Source organism: Bubalus kerabau, chromosome 3, assembly GCF_029407905.1.
Source record: "Bubalus kerabau isolate K-KA32 ecotype Philippines breed swamp buffalo chromosome 3, PCC_UOA_SB_1v2, whole genome shotgun sequence".
NCBI classification, from domain to species: Eukaryota; Metazoa; Chordata; class Mammalia; order Artiodactyla; family Bovidae; genus Bubalus; species Bubalus kerabau.
The window spans coordinates 49451893-49476763 of record NC_073626.1 but is presented as its reverse complement, the minus strand read 5'-3'; the positions used below and the strand labels follow the sequence as shown (position 1 = coordinate 49476763).

The 24871-nt window shown below is 43.4% G+C and overlaps 1 pseudogene; it reads right to left on the bottom strand.

Moving 5' to 3' along the window:
* Positions 1–2500: 2500 nt before the first annotated feature.
* Positions 2501–4349, bottom strand: LOC129647247 (ubiquilin-4-like; annotated as a pseudogene).
* Between the last annotated feature and the right edge of the window lie 20522 nt (positions 4350–24871).

Here is a 24871-nt window from a genome sequence, read left to right as displayed (position 1 = left end):
TTGAGGTAGCTTCCTTTCATGTATACTTTCTGCAGAGTTTTTAGTATAAATGGATGTTGAATTTTGTCAAAATCTTTCTCTGCATCTATTGAGATGATTATATGGGTTTTAGTTTTCAATTTGTTAATATGGTGTAATCACGTTGATTGATTTGCATATATTGAGAAACCCTTGCATGCTTGGAATAAAGCCCATTTGATCATGATGTATGATCCTTTTGATGTGTTTTCGGATTCTGTTTGCTAGAATTTTGTTGAGGATTTTTGCATCTATGTACATCAGTGATATTGACCTGTAATTTTCTTTTTCTGTTTGTGGTGTCTTTTTCTGGTTGTGGTATGAGTTTGGGAGTTTTCCTTAGTCTGTAAGACACTTCCAGAGTCTTACAGATAGGTGCCAGCTCTTCTTAAACTTTGGTAGAATTCATCCGTGTCCCTGTGGGGTTTTTTTGTTGTTTTAGGAAGATTTTTTATTAAAGTTTTGATTTCCGTGCTTGTGATTGATCTCTTAATATTTTCTCCTTCATCCTGGTTCAGTCTTGGAAGGTTATAATTTTCTAAGAATTTGTCCATTTATTTCAGGTTGTCCATTTTATTGGCATATAATTGTTTGTAGTAGTCTCTTATGAGCCTTTGTATTTCTGTGTTGCTTGTTGCAATTTCTCCTTTTTCATTTCTAATTTTATTGATTTGAATCTTCTCCCTTTTCTTGATGAGTCTGGCTAATGATTTTTCAATTTTTTTTTTATCTTCTCAAAGAACCAGGTCTTATTTTCATTGATCTTTGCTATTGTTTCCTTCTTTTCTTTTCTTTTTTCATAACAAAGATCACACTATTTATTTAGTGTGGGAGTTGGGGGAGGTAGGGAGGGAAAACCACACAGACATCCCTCTGGATTGCTTGGGACCTTTTCCCACTTGGAGAAAATTCAATATTGCCTCCATATTCTCAGTAATGGGTCCTCCAAGCAGCCAGACTAAGAGGCAGAGAGAGGAGGTGATCTGAGCCTTCTCTGTGTTCCACTAGAGTAAAATCCAATTCCAGATCAAAGGCATCATTGCTGCACTCTCCTTTCCTTCCTCAAATAGAACTTTCTGGCCTAGAGGGAAACAGCAAAAGCTCAAGTGCAGAAGCCAAGATGCCAAAGGCCAGGGGTTCTAGACAGAAAGACTCCTCCCCCACTATTCCCAAAAAGCAATGAATGAGGGGAGGGGTTAAAAGGGTGCCAGTCATAGCTCTGATGGCTTCAGAAGGGGTACCCACACTATCCTTGGGTTACCCAGCACCCAGAGGCCCAGAGACCTAGCTCCCTAGGCTGTATGTATTCCTGACCTAGACTGGCCCCTCTGAATACTTCTGTCTGGTGGGAGAAAACTCTAAACTAGAAATCAACAAGGTATCCCCCCGCCCACTCAACTCACGTGCACATGTGTGTGTGCATGGCAGCCCCCCCCCCCAACATACACACACACACTGCTGAGACAGACTCCAATCCTCTTCATATCTTTTCAGTGGGGATTAAACCAGTGGTACGTGGAGATGTGGGCAGGTCCTGGGTTCATGGAAATGTGTGTATGTACTGAAGCATGTATGTTTGAGGAAACAGAACCAATATAATCCCCTGTGAGCCATACTGTTTAGCTCCACTGAACCCTTTTCTTCAACTCAAATTCCATTAACATCTCTAAGTCTCCTTTGCCAGGCCAGAGCCTGCACTCTCTGGCCTAAAAGAACTATTAGTGTTTCTATTCCCTGTCAATTCCAAGTCCTCAACTCAGGCTGTTTCCCCCATTGCCTTCTTCCAGAAAGTCTCATCCCCTCCTCCCCTCGTTGGGCTGGTCCAGGATTTGTTAACTTCTGCTCCAGACTGCTGTCTCACCTCTCCCTTTGGACAGAAAGAACAGGTATCTTCCTTCCTCTGCGAGTCCCAATAAACCCTGGGAAAGTGACCAAAACAGGGAGTGAGGACAAAAATCACAGTCTGCTTCACCTGCCCCACCTTCAGAGTGTGGAAGTGTAGCATTGGGTAGGCTAGACATGGGAGGGGATGGGGAAGAAAAATAAGGAAGACTTACCAAAACTAAACATGAGACAAGAAAAACTTCAGTGCTAGAGATGGAAGACCCTGTTCCAATAAACCAGAGAATGGTTTCTCCTTTAACTCTGCACTGCTACTGAGAAGTTTGAAGGTTGCAAAAAGATGGTTGTGGGGCAAGGAGGTGGCGCCAATCAATAAAAACCACACAAACTGTTTAAATAGCTCTGTTGCAAGCAGGGCCAGGAGAGAAGGTTCTATAAGAGGTGGAGAAGTAAAACTAGAATTCTCAGAGTTATGGGGCTGGGGCCCACAACTCTAACGTCACCCTGCTCTCTGGAGAGGACAAGGGGTAAAAACAGAACAGAAGGGATGACCCACAGAGGGTCTGGTTGACAGAGGAACCAAATGTTGGCATCAAGGGAAGGGAGATGCAGGAGGACCAGGGCTGAGAGGTTAGGAGAACTAAGAGCCCAGGAGTCTCTTGATATCTGCTTTGATGTCCTGTCCTGTGGTGATCAGGGCCTGCAGTCTGGCCTTTCATGAAGCCCATGGAGTTGAGCTGCTCCAGCTGCTGCTAAAATCTCACTTCTGGAGTTTGCACCTGTGAACTTCCACTTCCAGCCAAAAGCTGGATCATCTGCTGCATGAGTTGCTACTGAACACTGGAGGCATCTGTTGGAGAGGATGTGACTGGCAGGGCTGGAGAGGAGGTGGGCGCCTTGGGTGCAGATTCCATGTTGCTGCCTGCCAAGGATATTGGGGTTCAGGCCATCCCAGAAGAGCCAAGGCTGGATACCAGCCTGGGGGCTTCAGTCTGCAAGGTCTGAAGTCCCTGCTGGATGTGCAGCAGTCCCTGCAAAGCTCGGGGATTGGTGAGAATGGAGAGCAACTCTGGATTCTGCAGCTGCTGCAGGAAGACTGGGAGCTGCAGGCAGAGCCGCTCCTGAACCTAGGGGTTCCCTGTGAAGAGTGGCACATTCACCAAAGTCAGGGTTCTGAGCAAGCATTTGCATCATGCTATGCATTTAGGGGGCTGAGATCATGTTCTGCATCATTTGGGGGTTCTCAGAGATCTGCTGACAAAGGGCCTACATTTCTGGGCTGTTGAACATCTCTGACTCCAGGCTCAGTTCAGGTCAATTGCTCAGTCGTGTCCAAATCTTTGTGACTTCATGGACTAGAGCACACTAGGCTTCCCAGTCCATCACCAACTCCTGGAGCTTATGCAAACTCATGTCCATTGAGTCAGTGATGCCATCCAACCATCTCATCCTCTGTCATCCCCTTCTCCTCCTGCCTTCAATCTTTACCAGCATCAGGGTCTTTTCAAATGAGTCAGTTCTTTGCATCAGGTGGCCAAAAGTATTGGAGTTTCAGCTTCAGCATCAGTCCTTCCAGTGAATATTCAGGACTGATCTATCTCCTTTAGGAAGGACTGGTTGGATCTCCTTGCAGTCCAAGGGACTCCCAAGGGACTCTTCTCCAACATCACAGTTCAAAAGCATCAATTCTTTGGCACTCAGCTTTCTTTATAGTCCAACTCTCACATGCATACATGACTACTGGAAAAACTATACCTTTGACTAGACAGACCTTTGTTGGCAAAGTAATGCCCCTGATTTTTAATATGCTGTCTAGGTTGGTCATAACTTTTCTCCCAAGGAGTAAGCGTCTTTTAATTTCATGGCTGCAGTCACCATCTGAAGTGATTTTGGAGCCCCCCCAAAATATAATCTGTCACTGTTTCCATTGTTTCTTATCTATTTGCCATTTAGTGATGGAACCAGATGCCATTATCTTAGTTTTCTGAATGTTGACTGTTAAGCCAATTTTTTCACTCTCCTCTTTCACTTTCATTAAGAGGCTCTTTAGCTCTTCTTCACTTTCTGCCAGGCTAGCTGCATTGATCCCAAAGGGGTTGGAGACTGCTGGGTGCACTTGGATGGTCCCCAATCATCCAGTGACCTCCCCACCAGACCCAGAGGCCGGGGGGTTGGGGGGTCAAGGTGCTCCAGGAGTTATGGAGGGGCTCTTGTTTCTCAGTCCACAGAGGCTGGAAGGAAGAGCTGTCAGAGTTCCCAGCCAGTAAAGAAAAGGGATTGTTGCCAAACTGTTTCTGGGCAGCTGTAAACATGGGCTCCTTGATGTCCATGCACATGTGGCAGAAGGCATTACACCCTCCAGTGATGCTCTCCAGACTGCTTAGAGCCTAGTGCTGCTTCAGCATCATCTCTCACATCATGGCTGGGTTTCCAGCCAGCTCCATCGTCTGCCTCATAAGCTCAGGGTTGTGAGCATGTGATAAGAGCATGTGATTGTGGATTTCAGTCTGTTTGCCCTCTGATGGACAAGGACAAGAGGCTTATGTAAGCTTCTTGATGGGACAGACTGACTAAGGGGGAAACTGGGTCTTGTTCTGATGGGCGGGGCCATGCTCAATAAATCTTTAATCCAATTTTATGTTGATGGGTGGAACTGTGTTCCCTGCTATTTCCCTGGGGCCAAACTATGGTGGAGGTAATGAAGATAATGATTCAGTTCATTTCAGTCCAGTCATTCAGTCCTGTCTGATTCTTTGCGACCCCATGAATCATAGCACGCCAGGCCTCCCTGTCCTTCACCAACTCCCAGAGTTCACTCAAACTCATGTCCATCAAGTCGGTGATGCCATCCACCTATCTCATCCTCCGTTGTCCGCTTCTCCTCCTGACCTCAATCCCTCCCAGCATCAGAGGCTTTTCCAATGAGTCAACTCTTCGCATGAGGTGGACAAAGTATTGGAGTTTCAGCCTCAGCATCAGTCCTTGCAATGAACACTCAGGACTGATCTCCTTTAGGATGGACTGGTTGGATCTCCTTACAGTCCAAGGGATTCTCAAGAGTCATCTCCAACACTACAGTTCAAAAGCATCAATTCTTCAGTGCTCAGCCTTCTTCACAGTCCAACTCTCACATCCATACATGACCACTGGAAAAACCATAGCCTTGACTAGATGGACCTTTGTTGGCAAAGTAATATCTCTGCTTTTCAATATGCTATCTAGGTTGGTCATAACTTTCCTTCCAATGAGTAAGTGTCTTTTAATTTCATGGCTGCAGTCACCATCTGCAGTGATTTTGGAGCCCCAAAAATAAAGATAATGATGACCTCCCTCAAAAGATCCCAGGCATGCACTGCTCCACTCAGTGCTGCCAACCCTGCAGCAGGCCACCACCAACTCACACCTCTGCTGGAGACTCCCGGACACCCACAGGCAAGTCAAGGACAGTCTCCTGTGGGGTCACTGCTCTTTTCTCCTGGGTTTCTGGTGCACAGGAACCCAGCTGGTTCTGTTGTGCCCTCCGCGAATTCACCCCTCCTATAATCTTGCTGGGGCTTCTCATTTGCCCTTGGACGTGGGGTTATCTCCTCACAGATGATCCAGCACATACCGTCTTACACGGGTTTCTCTGACCTTGGACGTGGGGTATCTCCACACAGCTGATCCAGAAAAGTGCGGCTGCTGCTAATGACCTTGGGCATGGGGTATCTCCTCTCGGCCGCTCCAGTGCCATGCAGCCGAAATCAGATTGATTATATTTTTTGGAGCCAAAGATAGAGACGCTCTATACAGCCAGCAAAAACAGGATTGGGAGCTGACTGTGGTTCAGATCATGAATCCCTTATTACCAAATTCAGACTGAAATTGAAGAAAGTAGGGAAAACCAATAGACCATTCGGGTATGACATAATCTAATAATGGCAGAAAGTGAAGAGGAACTAAAAAGCCTCTTGATGAAAGTGAAAGTGGAGAGTGAAAAAGTTGGCTTAAAGCTCAACATTCAGAAAATGAAGATCATGGCATCCGGTCCCACCACTTCATGGGAAATAGATGGGGAAACAGTGGAAATGGTGTCCGACTTTATTTTTCTAGGCTCCAAAATCACTACAGATGGTGACTGCAGCCATGAAATTAAAAGACGCTTACTCCTTGGAAGGAAAGTTATGACCAACCTAGATAGCATATTGAAAAGCAGAGACATTACTTTGCCAACAAAGGTTCGTCTAGTCAAGGCTATGGTTTTTCCTGTGGTCATGTATGGATATGACAGTTGGACTGTGAAGAAGGCTGAGCGCCAAAGAATTGCTGCTTTTGAACTGTGGTGTTGGAGAAGACTCATGAGAGTCCCTTGGACTGCAAGGAGATCCAACCAGTCCATTCTGAAGGAGATCAGCCCTGGGATTGCTTTGGAAGGAATGATGCTAAAGCTGAAACTCCAGTACTTTGGCCACCTCATGCGAAAAGTTGACTCATTGGAAAAGACTCTGATGCTGGGAGGGATTGGGGGCAGGAGGAGAAGGGGACGACAGAGGATGAGATGGCTGGATGGCATCACTGACTCGATGGACGTGAGTCTCAGTGAACTCCGGGAGCTGGTGATGGACAGGGAGGCCTGGCGTGCTGCGATTCATGGGGTCGCAAAGAGTCGGACACGACTGAGCAACTGATCTGATCTGATCTGATCTGAATCCCTTATAATTATACAGTGGAAGTGAGAAATAGATTTAAGAGACTAGTTCTGATAGACAGAGTGCCTGATGAACTATGGATGGAGGTTTGTGACACTGTACAGGAGACAGGGAGAAAGACCATCCCCAAGAAATGCAAAAAAGCAAAATGGCTGTTTGAGGAGGCCTTACAAATAGCTGTGAAAAGAAGGGAAGCAAAAAGCAAAGGAAAAAAGGAAAAATATACCCTTTTGAATGCAGAGTTCCAAAGTATAGCAAGGAAAGATAAGAAAGACTTCCTCCACAACCAGTGCAAAGAAACAGAAGAAAACAATACAATGGGAACGACTAGAGCTCTCTTCAAGAAAATTAGAGATATCAAGGAAATATTTCATGCAAAAATGGGCTCAATAAAGGACAGAAATGGTATGGACCTAACAGAAGCAGAAGATATTAAGAAGAGGTGGTAAGAATACACAGAAGAACTGTACAAAAAGATCTTCATGACCCAGATAATCACGATGATGTGATCACTCACCTTCAGCCAGACATCCTGGAGTGTGAAGTCGACTGGGCCTTAGGAAGCATCACTACGAACAAAGCTAGTGGAGGTGATGAAATTCCAGCTGTGCTATTTCAAATCCTAAAAAATGATGCTGTGAAAGTGCTGCACTCCATATGCCAGCAAATCTGGAAAACTCAGCAGTGGCCACAGGACTGGAAAAGCTGAGTTTTCATTCCAATCCCAAAGAAAGCCAATGCCCAAGAATGCTCAAACTACTGCACAATTGCACTCATCTCACATGCTAGTAAAGTAATGCTCAAAATTCTCCAAGCCAGGCTTCAACAATATATGAATCGTGAACTTCCAGACGTTCAAGCTGGTTCTAGAAAAGGCAGAGGAACCAGAGATCAAATTCCCAACATCCACTGGATCATCAGAAAAGCAAGAGTTCAAAAAAAAAACATCTATTTCTGCTTTATTGACTATGCCCAAGCCTTTGACTGTGTGGATCACAACAAGCTGTGGAAAATTCTGAAAGAGATGGGATTACCAGACCACCTTACCTGCCTCTTCCAAATAGGAAAAGGAGTATGTCAAGGCTGTATATTGTCATCCTACTTATTTAACTTATATGCAGAGTACATCATGAGAAACACTGGGCTGGATGAATCACAGGATGGAATTGAGATTGCTGGGAGAAATATCAATAACCTCAGATATGCAGATGACACCACCCATAGAGCAGAAAGTGAAGAACTAAAGAGCCTCTTGATGAAAGTTAAAGAGGAGAATAAAAACGGCTTAAAACTCAGCATCCAGAAAACTAAGATCATGGCATCCGGTCCCATCACTTCATGGCAAGTAGATTGGGAAACAATGGAAATGGTGAGATTTTATTTTTCTGGGTTCCAAAATCATTGCAGTTGGTGACTGCAGCCATGAAATTAAAAGACTCCTTGAAAGCAAAGCCATGACCAACCTAGACATCATGTTAAAAAGCAGAGACATTACTTTGCTAACAACGGTCCATCTAGTCAAAGCTGTGGGTTTTCCAGTAGCCATGTATGGATGTCAGAGTTGGACTATAAAGAAAGCTGAGCACCGAAGAATTGATGCTTTTGCACTGTGGTGTTGAAGAAGACTCTTGAGAGCTCCTTGGACTGCAAGGAGATCCAACCAGTCCATCCTAAAGAAAATCAGTCCTGAAGGACTGATGCTGAAGCTGAAATTCCAATACTTTGGCCATGTGATGTGAAGAAGTGACTCATTGGGAAAGACTCTGATACTGGGAATGATTGAAGGCAGAAGGAGAAAGGGACAAGAGAGGATGAGATCGTTGGATGGCATCACCAACTCCATGGACATGAGTTTGAGTAAGCCCTGGGAATTGGTGATGGACAGGGAAGCCTGGTGTGCTGCAGCATGTGGTTGCAGAGTCGAACATGACCCAGCCACTGAACTGAACTATTACACCGTATGTATGTACTATGTTTTCTCTATTCACTCATCTGTCAATGGACATATAGGTTATTTCCACATTTTGGTTTTTTTAAATAGTACCACTGTAAATATTGAGCATGCATGTTATCTTTTCGATTTAAAGTTTTGTCTGGATATATGCCCAGGAGTGGCATTGCTGGATCATAAGGCAACTCTCTTTTTGATTCTCTGAGGAACCTTCATACTATTTTCCACAGTGGCTGCAACAATTTACATTTCCCCCAACAGTGTAGGAGGGTTGCCTTTTCTTTACATCCTCTCCAGCATGTACTATTTGTAGATTTCTTAATGACAGCCATTCTGACTGATGTGAGGTGATATCTCACCATAGTTTTGATTTGTATTTCTCTATTAGCGATGATGACCAGTCATGTATATTTTGGCTATTTGTATTTCTTTTTTGGAGAAATGTCTACTTAGGTCTTTTGCCCATTTTTCAACTAGGTTGTTTTTTTGTTTTGAATTGTATGACCTGTTTGTATATTTTGGAAATTAAGTCCTTGTTGGTTGCATCATTTGCAAGTATTTTCTCCCAGTCCATAGGTTGTCTTTTCTTTTTTTTTTTTAATTTTATTTTATTTTTAAACTTTACATAATTGTATTAGTTTTGCCAAATATCAAAATGAATCCGCCACAGGTATACATGTGTTCCCCATCCTGAACCCTCTTCCCTCCTCCCTCCCCATTCCATCCCTCTGGATCGTCCCAGTGCACCAGCCCCAAGCATCCAGTATCGTGCTGTCTTTTCACTTTGTTTGTGATTTCCTTTGCTGTGAAAAGCTTATAAGTTTGATTAGGTCCCATTTACTTATTTTTGCTTTTATGTCTATTGCCTTTGGAGACTGACCTAAGAAAACATTAGAATGATTTATCTTCAAGAATGTTTTGCTTGTGTTTTCTTCAGGGAGTTTTATGGTGTTATGTCTTATGTTTAAGCCTTTAAGCCATTTTATTTATGTGTATGGTGGGCTTCCCAGGTGGCTCAGTGGTAAAAATCTGTCTGACAACTCCGGAGACAAAAGAAACGTGGGTTCAATCCCTGGGTTAGGAAAATACTCTGGAGGAGCAAATGGCCACCCGCTCTGTTATTCTTGCCTGTGAAATCCCATGGACAGAGGAGGCTTGGTAGGTCACAATCTATGGGGCTGCAAAAAGTTGGACATGACTTAGAGACTGTGCAGGCATGGTGTGACAGGGTGTTCTAACTTCACTGATTTACATGCAGCTGTACAACTTTTCCACATTGCTTGCTGAAGAGACCATCTTCTCATCTCTTCTCTTCTTTGGCATTTTTGCCTCCTTTGTTGAAGGTTAATTTTCATAGGTGTGCCGGTTTATTTCTGGGTTCTCTATTCTGTCCCATTGATCTGTTTTGTGCCAGTACCGTGTTGTTTGGATTACTGCAGCTTTGTAGCATTGTCTGAAGTCTGGGAGGGTTATGCCTCCTGCTTTGTTCTTTAGCCTCAGGATTGCTTTGGCAATTTGGGGTCTTTTATGGTTCTGCAGATGGTGACTGCAGCCATGAAATTAAAAGACTCCTTGGAAGGAAAGTTATGACCAACCTAGATAGCATATTGAATAGAAGAGACATTACTTTGCCAACAAAGGTCCATCTAGTCAAGGCTATGGTTTTTCCAGTGGTCATGTATGGATGTAAGAGTTGGACTGTGAAGAAAGCTGAGCACCGAAGAATTGATGCTTTTGAACTGTGGTGTTGGAGAAGACTCTTGAGAGTCCCTTGGACTGCAAGGAGATCCAACCAGTCCATTCTGAAGGAGATCAGCCATGGGATTTCTTTGGAAGGAATGATGCTAAAGCTGAAACTCCAGTACTTTGGCCACCTCATGCGAAGAGTTGACTCATTGGAAAAGACTCTGATGCTGGGAGGGATTGGGGGCAGGAGGAAAAGGGGACGACAGAGGATGAGATGGCTGGATGGTATCACTGACTCAATGGACGTGAGTCTGAGTGAACTCCGGGAGTTGGTGATGGACAGGGAGGCCTGGTGTGCTGCAATTCATGGGGTCACAAAGAGTTGGACACGACTGAGCGACTGAACTGAACTGAACTGAACTGATGGTTCTGTATAAATTTTATGATTATTTGCTCTAATTCTGTGAAAAATGTCATGGGTAATTTGTGAAGTGAAGTTGCTCAGTCATGTCCGACTCTTTGCGACCCCATGGCCTGTAGCCTACCAGGCTCCTACGTCCATGGGATTTTTCAGGCAAGAACACTGGAGTGGGTTGCCATTTCCTTAGAGATTGCATTAAATCTGCAGATTGCCTTGGTTAGTATGGCCATTTTAACAATATTAATTCTGCCAATCCAAGGGCATGGGATGGCTTTCCATTTCTTTAAATCATCTTCAGTTTCCTTTATTATGTAATTCTCAGTATGTAAGTTTTTCAACTCCTTGGTGAGATTTATTCCTAAGTATTTTATTTTTTGATGTTTTTAAAATGGATTGTTTGTTTACATTCTCTATTTCATTGTTGGTCTACAGAAATGCAATTGATTTCTCTATGTTAATCTTGTATCCTGCTACCTTGCTGAGTGTATCAGTTCTAGAAGTTTCTGAGTGGAGTCTTTAGGGTTTTCTATACACATAGTATCATGTCATCTGCACATATGACAGTGTTAAATCTCTTCCCTACCAACTTGAATACCTTTTCTTTCTTCTTCCTGTTGGATTGTTATGGCCAGGATTTCTAATACTATTCTGAAGAGAAGTGGTGAGAGTGGGTATCCTTCCCTTGTTCCATGTTTTAGCAAGAAGGCTTTCAGCTTTTTGTGGCTGAGTATTATAATGGCTGTGGGTTTGTCATGAATAGCTTTTATTAGTTGAGATATGTTTCCTCTGTACTGACTTTTGTAAAGGTTTTTTTTTTTTTTTATCATGAATGAATGATGGATGTTAAATTTTACCACAGCTTTTTCTGCATCTATTGAGATGATCAAGTGGTTTGTGTCTTTATTTTTATTGATGTGGTGTATCACATTCATTGATTTTCATATATTGAACCATCCTTTTGACCCTGGGAAGAACTCAACTTGGTCATGGTGTATGAACTTTAAATTTTATTTATTGCTGGATTTGGGTTTCTGTTTGTTTGTTGAGAATGTTTGCATCTATATTCACCAAAGATCCTTGCCTGTAATTTTTTTGGTAGTGTGTTTGGTTTTGCTATCAGGGTGATCAGTTTCTTCATAGAATGTCTTGTTCCCACCTCTTCAATCTTTTGGAAGAGTTTCAGAAGAATTGGTATAAGTCCTTTTTTTTTTTTTTTTTAATGTATATTTGGTTGAATATACCTGTGAAGCCATCTCAACCTGGACTTTTGTTTGTAGCAAGTTTTTTGTTTTATTACCAAATCTATTTCACTTCTACTGATTGGTCTGTTCAAGTCCTCCATGCAGTATTGGTGGGCTCTGTGTTTCTAGAAATTGTCCACTACTTCTAAGCAGTTGAATCTGTTGATGTATAATTGTTCATAGTATTCTCTTATGGTTTTTGTATTTCTACAGTATCAGTTGTGATTTCTCCTCTTTCATTTCTTAGTTTATTTGGGTTTTCTCTCTTTTCTTCCTGTTGAGCCTGGCCAGAGGTTTGTCAATTTTGTTTACCTTTTCAAAGAAACAGCTCTTGGTATTATTGACTTTTTCTATTTTTTTTAAATCTCTACTTTATTTTCCCTCTGATCTTTATTATTTCCTTCCTTCTGCTGACTTTGGTTTTTTCTTTTTCTAATTCTTTTAGGTAGTATGTTAGGTTGTGTATTTGAACATTTTCTTACTTCTTGAAAAGGGCCTGAATTGCTATGAATTTCCAAGACTGCTTTTCATGCAGCCCATAGATTTTGTATGGTTCTGTTTTGTCATTTGTCTTGAGGTGTTTTTTAATTTTTCTTTGACTTCATCATTGACTAATTGGTTTTTAAGTAGCATGTAGTTTAGTCTGCATGTAATTGTTTCTTGTTTGCTTGTTTCTTTTTCTGTGGTTGGCTTCTAGTTGCATATCATTGTGATCAGAAAAGATGCTTGAATACTTCTATACTCTCAAATTTGTTGAGGCTTTTTTTGTGCCCTGGTATAGCAGTACTCTATTTCTGCTTTATTGACTATGCCAAAGCCTTTGACTGTGGGGATCACAATAAACTGTGGAAAATTCTGAAAAAGATGAGAATACCAGACTACCTGATCTGCCTCTTGAGAAACCTATATGCAGCTCAGGAAGCAACAGTTGGAACTGGACATGGAACAACAGACTGGTTCCAAATAGGAAAAAGAGTTCATCGAGGCTGTGTATTGTCACCCTGTTTATTTAACTTATATGCAGAGTACAACATGAGAAACGCTGGACTAGAAGAAACACAAGCTGGAATCAAGATTGCCAGGAGAAATATCAATAACCTCAGATATGCAGATGACACCACCCTTAAGGCAGAAAGTGAAGAGGAACTAAAAAGCCTCTTGATGAAAGTGAAAGTGGAGAGTGAAAAAGTTGGCTTAAAGCTCAATATTCAGAAAATGAAGATCATGGCATCCGGTCCCACCACTTCATGGGAAATAGATGGGGAAACAGTGGAAACAGTGTCAGACTTTATTTTTCTGGGCTCCAAAATCACTGTATATGGTGACTGCAGCCATGAAATTAAAAGGCGCTTACTCCTTGGAAGGAAAGTTATGACCAACCTAGATAGCATATTCAAAAGCAGAGACATTACTTTGTCAACAAAGGTTCATCTACTCAAGGCTATGGTTTTCCCTGTGCTCATGTATGGACATGAGAGTTGGACTGTGAAGAAGGCTGAGCGCCGAAGAATTGATTCTTTTGATCCGTGGTGTTGGAGAAGACTCTTGAGAGTCCCTTGGACTCCAAGGAGATCCAACCAGTCCATTCTGAAGGAGATCAGCCATGGGATTTCTTTGGAAGGAATGATGCCAAAGCTGAAACTCCAGTACTTTGGCCACCTCATGCGAAGAGTTGACTCATTGGAAAAGACTCTGATGCTGGGAGGGATTGGGGGTAGGAGGAGAAGGGGATGACAGAGGATGAGATGGCTGGATGGCATCACTGACTCGATGGACGTGAGTCTGAGTGAACTCCGGGAGTTAGTGATGGACAGGGAGGCCTGGCGTGCTGCGATTCATGGGGTCACAAAGAGTCGGACACGACTGAGTGACTGATCTGATCTGATCTGATAGCAGTACTCTTGCCTGGAGAGTCCCATGGACAGAGGAGCCTGGTGGGCTGCAGTCTATGTGGTTACCAGGAGTCAGGCATGACTGAACAACTTCACTTTCACTTTTCCCTTTCATGCATTGGCGAAGGAAATGGCAACCCACTCCAGTGTTCTTGCCTGGAGAATCCCAGGGATGGGGGAGCCTGGTGGGCTGCTATCTATGGGGTCGCACAGAGTCGGACATGACTGAAGCGATTTAGCAGCAGCAGAAGGCAATGGCATCCCACTCCAGTACTTTTGCCTGGAAAATCCCATGCACGGAGGAGCCTGGAGGGCTGCAGTCCATGGGGTCGCACAGAGTCGGACATGACTGAAGCGACTTAGCAGCAGCAGCAGCAGCATGGCTAATCCTAGAGAATGTTTCGTGTGCACTTGAGAACTATGTGTACTCATTTTCTGGATGTAATTAATATCCTGAAAAATATCAATTGAGTTCTACACTTTAGGATCTCTGTTGCAGTATTTTTGTTCTCAAATATCTGTCCACTGATGTGGGTGGGGTGTTAAAGTCTCCTACTATTATTGTATTCCCATCAGTTTCTCCCTTTATGTCTGTTAGTATTTGTTTTGTGTATTTGGGTGCCCCTCTATTGGGTGCATATAGTCTGAAGAGTGTAATATCCTCTCCTTTTATTGATCCTTGTATCATTATACAGTGCTCTTCTTTTTCTTTATAGCCTTTGCTTTAAAATCTGTTTTTTCTGATATAATTATTGTGACCGCCATTTCCTTGTTCTGTTTGTATGAAATCTTTTTCCATCCCCTCACTTTCTTTCTTTTTTTTAAATTTTATTTTATTTTTAAACTTAACAAAATTGTATTAGTTTTGCCAAATATCAAAATGAATCCGCCACAGGTATACATGTGTTCCCCATCCTGAACCCTCCTCCCTCCTCCCTCCCCATTCCATCCCTCTGGGTCGTCCCAGTGCACCAGCCCCAAGCATCCAGTATCGTGCATCGAACCTGGACTGGCAACTCGTTTCATACATGATATTTTACATGTTTCAATGCCATTCTCCCAAATCTTCCCACCCTCTCCCTCTCCCACAGAGTCCAAAAGACTGTTCTATACATCAGTGTCTCTTTTGCTGTCTCGTACACAGGGTTATTGTTACCATCTTTCTAAATTCCATATATATGCGTTAGTATACTGTATTGGTGTTTTTCTTTCTGGCTTACGTCACTCTGTATAATAGGCTCCAGTTTCATCCACCTCATTAGAACTGATTCAAATGTATTCTTTTTAATGGCTGAATAATACTCCATTGTGTATATGTACCACAGCTTGCTTATCCATTCATCTGCTGATGGACATCTAGGTTGCTTCCATGTCCTGGCTATTATAAACAGTGCTGTGATGAACATTGGGGTACACGTGTCTCTTTCCCTTCTGGTTTCCTCAGTGTGTATGCCCAGCAGTGGGATTGCTGGATCATAAGGCAGGTCTATTTCCAGTTTTTTAAGGAATCTCCACACTGTTCTCCATGGTGGCTGTACTAGTTTGCATTCCCACCAACAGTGTAAGAGGGTTCCCTTTTCTCCACACCCTCTCCAGCATTTATTACTTGTAGACTTTTGGATCGCAGCCATTCTGACTGGTGTGAAATGGTACCTCATAGTGGTTTTGATTTGCATTTCTCTGATAATGAGTGATGTTGAGCATCTTTTCATGTGTTTGTTAGCCATCTGGATGTCTTCTTTGGAGAAATGTCTATTTAGTTCTTTGGCCCATTTTTTGATTGGGTCATTTATTTTTCTGGAGTTGAGCTGTAGGAGTTGCTTGTATATTTTTGAGATTAGTTGTTTGTCAGTTGCTTCATTTGCTATTATTCTCTCCCATTCTGAAGGCTGCCTTTCCACCTTGCTAATAGTTTCTTCTGATGTGCAGAAGCTTTTAAGGTTAATTAGGTCCCATTTGTTTATTTTTGCTTTTATTTCCAATATTCTGGGAGGTGGGTCATAGAGGATCCTGCTGTGATGTATGTCAGAGAGTGTTTTGCCTATGTTCTCCTCTAGGAGTTTTATAGTTTCTGGTCTTACGTTGAGATCTTTAATCCATTTTGAGTTTATTTTTGTGTATGGTGTTAGAAAGTGTTCTAGTTTCATTCTTTTACAAGTGGTTGACCAGATTTCCCAGCACCACTTGTTAAAGAGATTGTCTTTAATCCATTGTATATTCTTGCCTCCTTTGTCAAAGATAAGGTGTCCATATGTGCCTGGATTTATCTCTGGGCTTTCTATTTTGTTCCATTGATCTATATTTCTGTCTTTGTGCCAGTACCATACTGTCTTGATAACTGTGGCTTTGTAGTAGAGCCTGAAGTCTGGTAGGTTGATTCCTCCAGTTCCATTCTTCTTTCTCAAGATCACTTTGGCTATTCGAGGTTTTTTGTATTTCCATACAAATTGTGAAATTATTTGTTCTAGCTCTGTGAAGAATACCATTGGTAGCTTGATAGGGATTGCAAAATTCCTTCAGTATTTTCATTATCTCCCTTGAACTTGGTGTCTATTAGACTGAAGAGAAACTGACCTTTTCCAGTCCTATGGCCACTGCTGAGTTTTCAAATTTGCTGGCATATTGAGTGCAGCACTTTCACAGCATCATCTTTCAGGATTTGAAATAGCTCAACTGGAATTCCATCACCTCCACTAGCTTTGTTCGTAGTGATGCTTTCTAAGGCCCACTTGACTTCACATTCCAGGATGTGTGGCTCTAGGTGAATGATCACACCATTGTGATTATCTGGGTCATGAAGATCTTTTCTGTACAATTCTGTGTATTCTTGCCACCTCTTCTTAATATCTTCTGCTTCTGTTAGGTCCATACCATTTCTGTCCTTTATTGACCCCATCTTTGCATGACATGTTCCCTTGATATCTCTAATTTTCTTGAAGAGATCTCTAGTCTTTCCCATTCTATTGTTTTCCTCTATTTTTTTGCATTGATCACTGAGAAAGGCTTTCTTATCTCTCCTTGCTATTCTTTGGAACTCTGCATTCAAATGAGTGTATTTTTCCTTTTCTCCTTTGCTTTTTGCTTCCCTTCTTTTCACAGCTATTTGTAAGGCCTTCTCAGATAGCCATTTTGCTTTTTTGCATTTCTTTTTCTTGGGGATGGTCTTGATTGCTGTCTCCCATACAATGTCACAAACCTCCATCCATAGTTCATCAGGCAATCTGTCTATCAGATCTAGTCCCTTAAATCTATTTCTCACTTTCACTGTATAGTCATAAGGGATTTAAGTCATACCTGAATGGTCTAGTGGTTTTCTCCACTTTCTTCAATTTTATATGCCAACAAATTTGGAAAACTTAGCAGCGGCCACAGGCCTGGAGAAGGTGAGTTTTCATTCCAATCCCAAAGGCAATGCCAAAGAATGCTCAAACTACTGCACAATTGCACTCATCTCACACGCTGCTGCTGCTGCTAAGTCGCTTCAGTCGTGTCCGACTCTGTGCGACCCCATGGACTGCAGCCTACCAGGCTTCTCTCTCCATGGGATTCTCCAGGCTAGAACACTGGAGTGGGTTGCCATTTCCTTCTCCAGTGCATGAAAGTGGAAAGTGAAAGTGAAGTCGCTCAGTCGTGTCTGACTCTTAGCGACCCCATGGACTGCAGCCTACCAGGCTCCTCCATCCATGGGATTTTCCAGGCAACGGTACTGGAGTGGAGTGCCATTGCCTTCTCCCATCTCACAGGCTAGTAATACTTAAAATTCTCCAAGCCAGGCTTCACCAGTATGTGAACCATGAACTTCCAGATATTCAAGATGGTTTTGGAAAAGGCAGAGGAACCAGAGATCAAACTGCCAACATCTGCTGGATCATCGAAAAAGAAAGAGAGTTCCAAAAAACATCTCTTTCTGCTTTATTGACTATGCCAAAGCCTTTGACTGTGTAGATCACAATAAACTGTGGAAAATTCTGAAAGAGATGGGAATACCAGACCACTTGACCTGCCTCCTGAGAAATCTGTATACAGGTCATGAAGCAACAGTTAGAACTGGACATGGAACAACAGACTGGTTCCAAATAGGAAAAGGCATATGTCAAGGCTGTATATTGTCACCCTGCTTATTTAACTTATATGCAGAGTACATCATGAGAAATGCTGGGCTGGAGGAAGCACAAGCTGGAATCAAGATTGCCAGGAGAAATATCAATAACCTCAGATATGCAGATGACACCACCCTATGGCAGAAAGTGAAGAAGAACTAAAGAGCCTCTTGATGAAAGTGAAAGAGAAGAGTCAAAAAGTTGGCTTAAAGCTCAACATTCAGAAAATGAAGATCATGGCATCCATCACTTCATGGCAAATAGATGGGGAAACAGTGGAAACAGTGGTTGACTTGATTTTTCTGGGCTCCAAAATCACTGCAGATGGTGACTGCAGCCATGAAATTAAAAGATGCTTACTTCTTGGAAGGAAAGTTATGACCAACCTAGACAGCATAATAAAAACAAGAGACATTACTTTGTCAACAAAGGTCTGTCTAGTCAAGGCTACGGTTTTTCCAGTGGTCATGTATGGATGTGAGTGTTGGACTATAAAGAAAGCTGAGCTCCAAAGAATTGATGCTTTTGAACTTTGGTGTGGGAGAAAACTCTTGAGAGTCCCTTGAACTGCAAGGAGATCCAACCAGTCCATCCTAAAGGAGATCAGTCCTGGGTGTTCATGGAAGGACTGATGTTGAAACTGTAACTCCAACACTTTGTCCACCTCGTGCGAAGAGCTGACTCATTTGAAAAGACGCTGATGCTGGGAAAGATTGAAGGCAGGAGAAGGGGACGACAGAGGACAAGATAGGTGGATGGGTTTGGGTGGACTCCAGGAGCTAGTGATGTACAGGGAGGCCTGGCGTGCCACGGTTCATGGGGTCGCAAAGAGTCGGGCATGACTGAGCAACTGAACTGAACTGATCTGTTTCATTGTTCTTTCCGAGGAATTCTCTTGGTCTTTACATTGGGAGTGGTTCTTCTGCTTCTTAACTATACTTATATTTCTGTTACTCTATGAGTTTAGGAGAAACAATTACCTACTGTAGTCTTAGAGGACTATTTATATGTAGGAGCGTCCCTGTGTAACTTGTGAGGGTTTAATACTTATAGTGTGAGGGTTGTTTTTAGTACGAATGTCTGCCACCCCCATCCTCAGAGCGTGCTGGCCACTATCCCCACGACAGGAGGTGTGACTGGTGGTGTGACGGCCAGAGCCTCCAGTGGATCTTCACTGAGGCCTCCTCTGTGCTCTCTGGCTTCCACAGCCCTATCAAGGACAGAATCCGCTCCCCCAGTGTGGGAGGAGATGCTCCCAGATCTATTTTTGAGCTGTGGTGTGAAATAGGTGGGACTGGAATGTTCCCCTTGGGAGAGTAGCCACTGAGTAATCCTCCCCTGGAGTTGTTCAGCACTGAGTGTGCTCTGTTGTGTCACCTGTTGTGTGAGCTCACCAAGTACACTGTTGTTGGCTCTGCCCTTGGTCCTGCCTCTACTGTGGGAATGTTGGCAATCAGCCCTGGTGTCCCTCAGGCATTGTTTTCACAGGGCCATCAGCACAGACCCACCGGAGTCAGGTTCCAGGACTGCAGGACTCATGCACACGATCCACTGTGGGAGCTACCAGCAGCTTGGACCCTAGCCCAACCCAAGCCCCACTTGCACGTGCCCATAAAGCCCACACTGCTAAACCAGACCCGTCCCAGCAGCAGTAGCATCCATTGTTTGGACCTCCTCCAGGTGCTGAATTTACAAAGCTGGTGGAGCTGTGAATCCATGACGTGCACCGCCTTGGGGGGATTTCAGTCCTGTTTCCTAAGTTGTGCAGCCCCTGGGGCTTCTCTGTGATTTCAGCCCCACCTCCATGTGGGGGCACTCTGCTGGCACCTGTTCCTAGAGCCCCCTGAGGTGGTGGCTTGTGCAGGAGCCCACCGAGACCGCAGCTGGGTGTGCACTCCCAGAGCCTATGGCGGTGAGCGCTGGCGTGTGGAAGAGGCCATTATGGCAGCCCGCCTCTCCCCTCCCCTCACACCACTGGACAATGGAGGATGGGGCTTTGTTTCTACGGTGGCCCAGGCTTCTTCCACCTACACCCCTGGTTGCAGCCACACATTGCAGCCACTTCAGGCGGTCCCCACACAGCTAACTGCAGTTCTTTCCCTGGGATTGTCCTCTAAACTCCAATTCCAGCACCCAGCCCTGGCCCATAGCAGCAGATGCACCCCTCAGGTTGGGGTGGGTGTGCAAGGCAGTGGCAGGGACTGTCTATGCAGGTCTCTGTTGTCTGCTTACCACAAACTGGCTGCTGCCTTCTCCTCTGAGCCTCTGGAGCTCCCTTTTCTGTCCTGGCTGACCTCACTGGCAAAGGTGTTTCCCCAGATACATTTCCTTTCTCAATTCCCTCCCAGGGGCACAGATCCCATCCTGCTTCCTCCTGTTTTTATGTCCTTTTGGCCTACCTAGTTGCATGATCTTTCTTGTTCTTTCAAGTGTTTGAGATCTTCTGCTGGTGTTTAGGTGTTCTATGAGAGTTGTTCCATTTGCAGATGTATTTGGTTGTGCTGGGTCTTCAATGCTGTGCGGGCTTTTCTCTAGTTGCAGTGAGTGGGTACTACTCTAGTTATAGTGCATGGGCTTCTCACTGACGTGACTTCTCTTCTTGCAGAGCAGAGACTCTAGGTGTGTGGACTTTAGCAGTTGTAGCATGTGGGCTCAGTAGCTGTGTTCTCTGGCTCTAGAGCACAGGTTCAATAGTTGTGGCACACAGGCTTAACATCAGCATGTGGGATCTTCCCAGACCAGGGATCAAACCTGCATCTCGTGCACCATATGTACATGCTTAGTCACTCAGTCATGTCTGACTCTGCAATCTCATGGACTGTAGCCCACCAGGCTCCTCTGTCCATGGGGATTCTCCAGGCAAGAATACTGGAGCGGGTTGCCCTGCCCTCCTCCAGGGGAGCTTCCCAACCCAGGGATGGAACCCAGGTCTCCCACATTGCAGGCATATTCTTTACCAACTGAGCTACCAGGGAAGCCCTCATCTGCTGCACTGGCACGCGGATTCCTTAACAAAGAGCCAGCAGAGAACCCCTGTAGATGTATTTCGGATGTATTTGCGGGAGGGAGTGAGTTCCATATCCTTCTACTCCACTATCCTGATTGGAGTCCCCACAGATTCTTAAATGCATTATTTGCTGACTTAATTTTCTCTCTATGCTTCAGCACAAAAATTCAACACCACTATACATAAAATAGGTAAACAACAAGTACCTACTACCGTACAATGGTGGGAACTATTAACATACTGTTTCTTGTAATAATCTATAATGGAAAAGAATCTGAAATAAAAAAATATATATACACACATAAATATAAAACTGAATCACTGAGCTGTAACACTTGAAACTAATGCAGTATTGTAAATTAACTATTAACTAAGAAAAAAAAATCCAAAAAACCAAAACCCCTCAAAAATCCTCATAGTTCCATTACAGGGAATGAATACCTAGAAACTACAGGGCTAAACTGAAAACTCCATCCTACGTTTATTAGCAATGTTGTTTCACTACCTTGTCATCAATGTTTAAAAATAGACCTGCAGCGGAAGACTCAGGGGAAATACAGAAGCTCTCTGTACAGACATATTCTTTAACTTTTGATAAGGTTCTACAGTGATAATTCTTGGAGAAAATAAAATGCCACGAGGCAATGGACAAAAGGAGCTTATGGGATAGAAGCAAATCCAGTAACAGGAAACTGCATCACTTTTGGCAGGAAGGTCAAATGAAGTGGGAAGGTAATTTCCTGCAGGTGACAAGATTCCATAGACTCACAGCACTCATTTCTTGTAATGCCGATTACAGTGAAAAGCCTCAGACCAGGACAACAGCCACCTGTCAAAAAGGAGCTCAATATTGAAAAGGAGGCAGATGCTCTAGGTAAATAAGTGATACTTGAATGTGAGTTAGGTACCCTTGTTTCTCACAAGAAACACTAACTCTGGGCCAAGATTGTCTTCGGAAGCCCACTCCTAGGCAGTGCCATGCATTCGAAAGCCTGACAGTCAAACCTGTGCACTTGTTCAAAACACATGGCTCACACGCAGTGATCCTGCCTGTGTATAAAAGGGAGATGAGACACATCAGGCCCCCCCATCCACCCCCGTCAGGGGGAAGCCGCGTCTCCCCTGTAGCAGGGCTCTGCCTGCCCATTTCCACAGCCCCTCCTCCAGCCTTCTCTCATCCTCCTCTGCCAAATGGATCTAACTAATTACCACAGTGGTTTGAGATTCTCAAATTTCTTCCCTTCAAGCTGTAAAGATATCCTCAGACTGAGCCTCACATTCAGAATGGCTGTCAGCTCTCACTTTAATGGGCACTTAAATTTAATGTCAAGCTGATGTCTGTGGAAGACCTTGATTAAATCTGCAAACAGTAGACTCTAACTAAACCAGAATTTTAGAGTTGTCTCATTTTGCCTTTCAAGCTTAAATCCCAGAAGTTTTCTTTTTTTCTGTGCAAAGAATTGCAAGAGTTTGTTTGCAAAGACCCTGAGTATCAGTCAGGGAGCAAAGTGTAACAAGCAGGACACTGCCGTGCTTTTACAGAGAGAAATCCCTCAGCTTACAAGGCCATATGATTTAAAGATCCTTCCTTTTCATTGCTCTGTTCTGCTCCCTCCCTTTCAAAATCTGTAACTGTTTACTTTCACGACTATAATATTATAAGCGACTATATATGAAAAGTTTACTTAAACCTTCCTAGTATTCTTTTACGCACATTGCAATCAAGGGTTTTAGACTATCTGGATGGAGTGAGAAATAAAATGAAAGAAATGGGACAGTATCTCCACAAACAACATTGGTGCTCCCACCAGCTGCAAATTTCCAACCTGGGCTCGGCTTCTCCTGTCTCTTCTTTTGTCTCTGATCACTGTACAGCCTTTCCTTCTTGAAGAGGTAATAAAAGACGGATGTTAAAAGACCTGGAAGGCTCATGTTCTTCTTCATTGGCTGCTGTTTTGAAAAGAGGTTGCTGGCTTTTGATTTTTCTTTTGAGTTCTTCCTACATCATCTGATTCACACAGGTCTTTCAAAGAAAACAAATCAAAATTGTCAAGACCTGTGAAGCATGAAAAATAAATTGCTTTTCCCAACTCCATAAAGCACCAGAAAGGCATTAAAGTCTATCTTCTTATATAAACCTCTAACCCCATCCTCTAATCTACACGATTCACAAAATATTTATATATTCTTCTGTATAATACATAACAGGAGACCAAGCCTTATTACAAATAAATGAAACTGGGAAAACAACTAATATTTAAACAAGTGTTATTTTGGAGTTTGACTAGACACACATAAAACAGTCAAACTCCTGAGGCTGCTGGGTAAGACAGTGCCCTCAGACACAGGTGCTTGCTGTCAAGGGCTCCATGCTGGGCGCTCAGGCTTCAGGAGAACAGAACACATGGCAGGAAAGAAAGCCTTGCAAATCGTGCCAAGTACGAAATGCCCTGTCCTGAGGCTCTCGCTGAGCTACAGCACGAGGCTGCGGCTCGATTTCCCTTCTTGTAATACAATAGAGACCTGCTTTTCTGTGCTTGGCTTTCCATCACTAACTTGACTTTGGGGTTAAAACAGTACTCGTCCTTAACATTAAAAAAAAAAAAAAAAAAGTTTTGCAGTTTAGGGATGAAGTGGTTGGCAGTCATCAGATTTCTGCTGAGAACTATACATAATACAAAGAATAGCAGATGGTTTCAGAAGGGAGAGATTTATAAAGGTAATTTGTAGTGGAATAACACTATTTTCTGAACTAGGTAATAATAAGTCACAAAGACAAGCAAAGATTCAGATGTATCTTCTTTAGTTATCAGTTTAATTCAGTTCAGTCGCTCAGTCATGTCCGTCTCTTGGCGACCCCATGGACTGCAGCATGCCAGGCCTCCCTGTCCATCACAAAATCCTGGTGCTTACTCAAACTCATGTCCATTGAGTCAGCGATGCCATCCAACCATCTCATCCTCTGTTGTCCCCTTCTCCTCCCGCCTTCAATCTTTCCCAGCACCAGGGTCATTTCCAATGAGTCAGTTCTTCACATCAGGTGGCCAAAGTATTGGAGTTTCAGCTTCAACATCAGTCCTTCTAATGAGTATTCAGGACTGACTTCCTTTATATGTCACTAAATATTCCAAGAAATTTTTGCTCAGCAGCCTAAGATAAAAACCTGATCAGCTGACATTTTTAGGTTCTGATGCTCTGATCCTGTTTAAGACAGACAGTGCAGTGTCTCATGTGATTAAAGAGGATAAAGGACAAAAAGAGTGCATATATGTATGTGTGTAACTGACTCACTTTGCTGTACATGTGAAACTAACACAACACAGAAAATCAACTATACTACAATAATAATAACTTTTAAAAAAGGGATAAAGGGCAAGGGCTCTCTTCCCCAGGAAAAGAGACTTGTGTAGAATGGCATCCAAGGGAGTCGGTGAGTGAGGGTCACATTTCTCTGAGTGTAAATGCTCTAGCAAGTGAGCAGTGCCCACAGGGAGGAAATACCTCAGATCAGGGCACCACCCGCAGGCACACGGTGCATCACCAAAGACAGGCAGGGAGCAAGGCACTAGTTCGGGGCACACCCATGACCTTTCACAACCAACTCTCCTGCTGGCTCCGAAACAGGCATTACTAAAAATACGAGCTTAGTCACCACCGAAGTCAATGAATTTACCAAACCTACCTGGCAGTTCACAGCAACCAGTGAGTTGTGGAACCTGGAGGGGGGATGAAGAAACACCTCAGTCTTTACTTAGAACCTTCTCACCTTAGTGATGGCTGTCCCCCCAAGAGAGTGGAAGTGGCAGCGGAAAAGGAATACTATGGTTTTATATAATAAAACCCTTCTATTCCTTATAACAGTATGAGTGACTGTACACATTCAGTTTCTCTTAATTCCTGAGTCACAACTCACTTCAACTGAGTTTGCTCCCATTCAAAGGGGCAAAAATTCTCTAGCTAATGCAGAATAACTTCAAATGGCCAACTCAAGAGAAAAAGGAAGCAGAAAAAGTTTAAAATTTGGC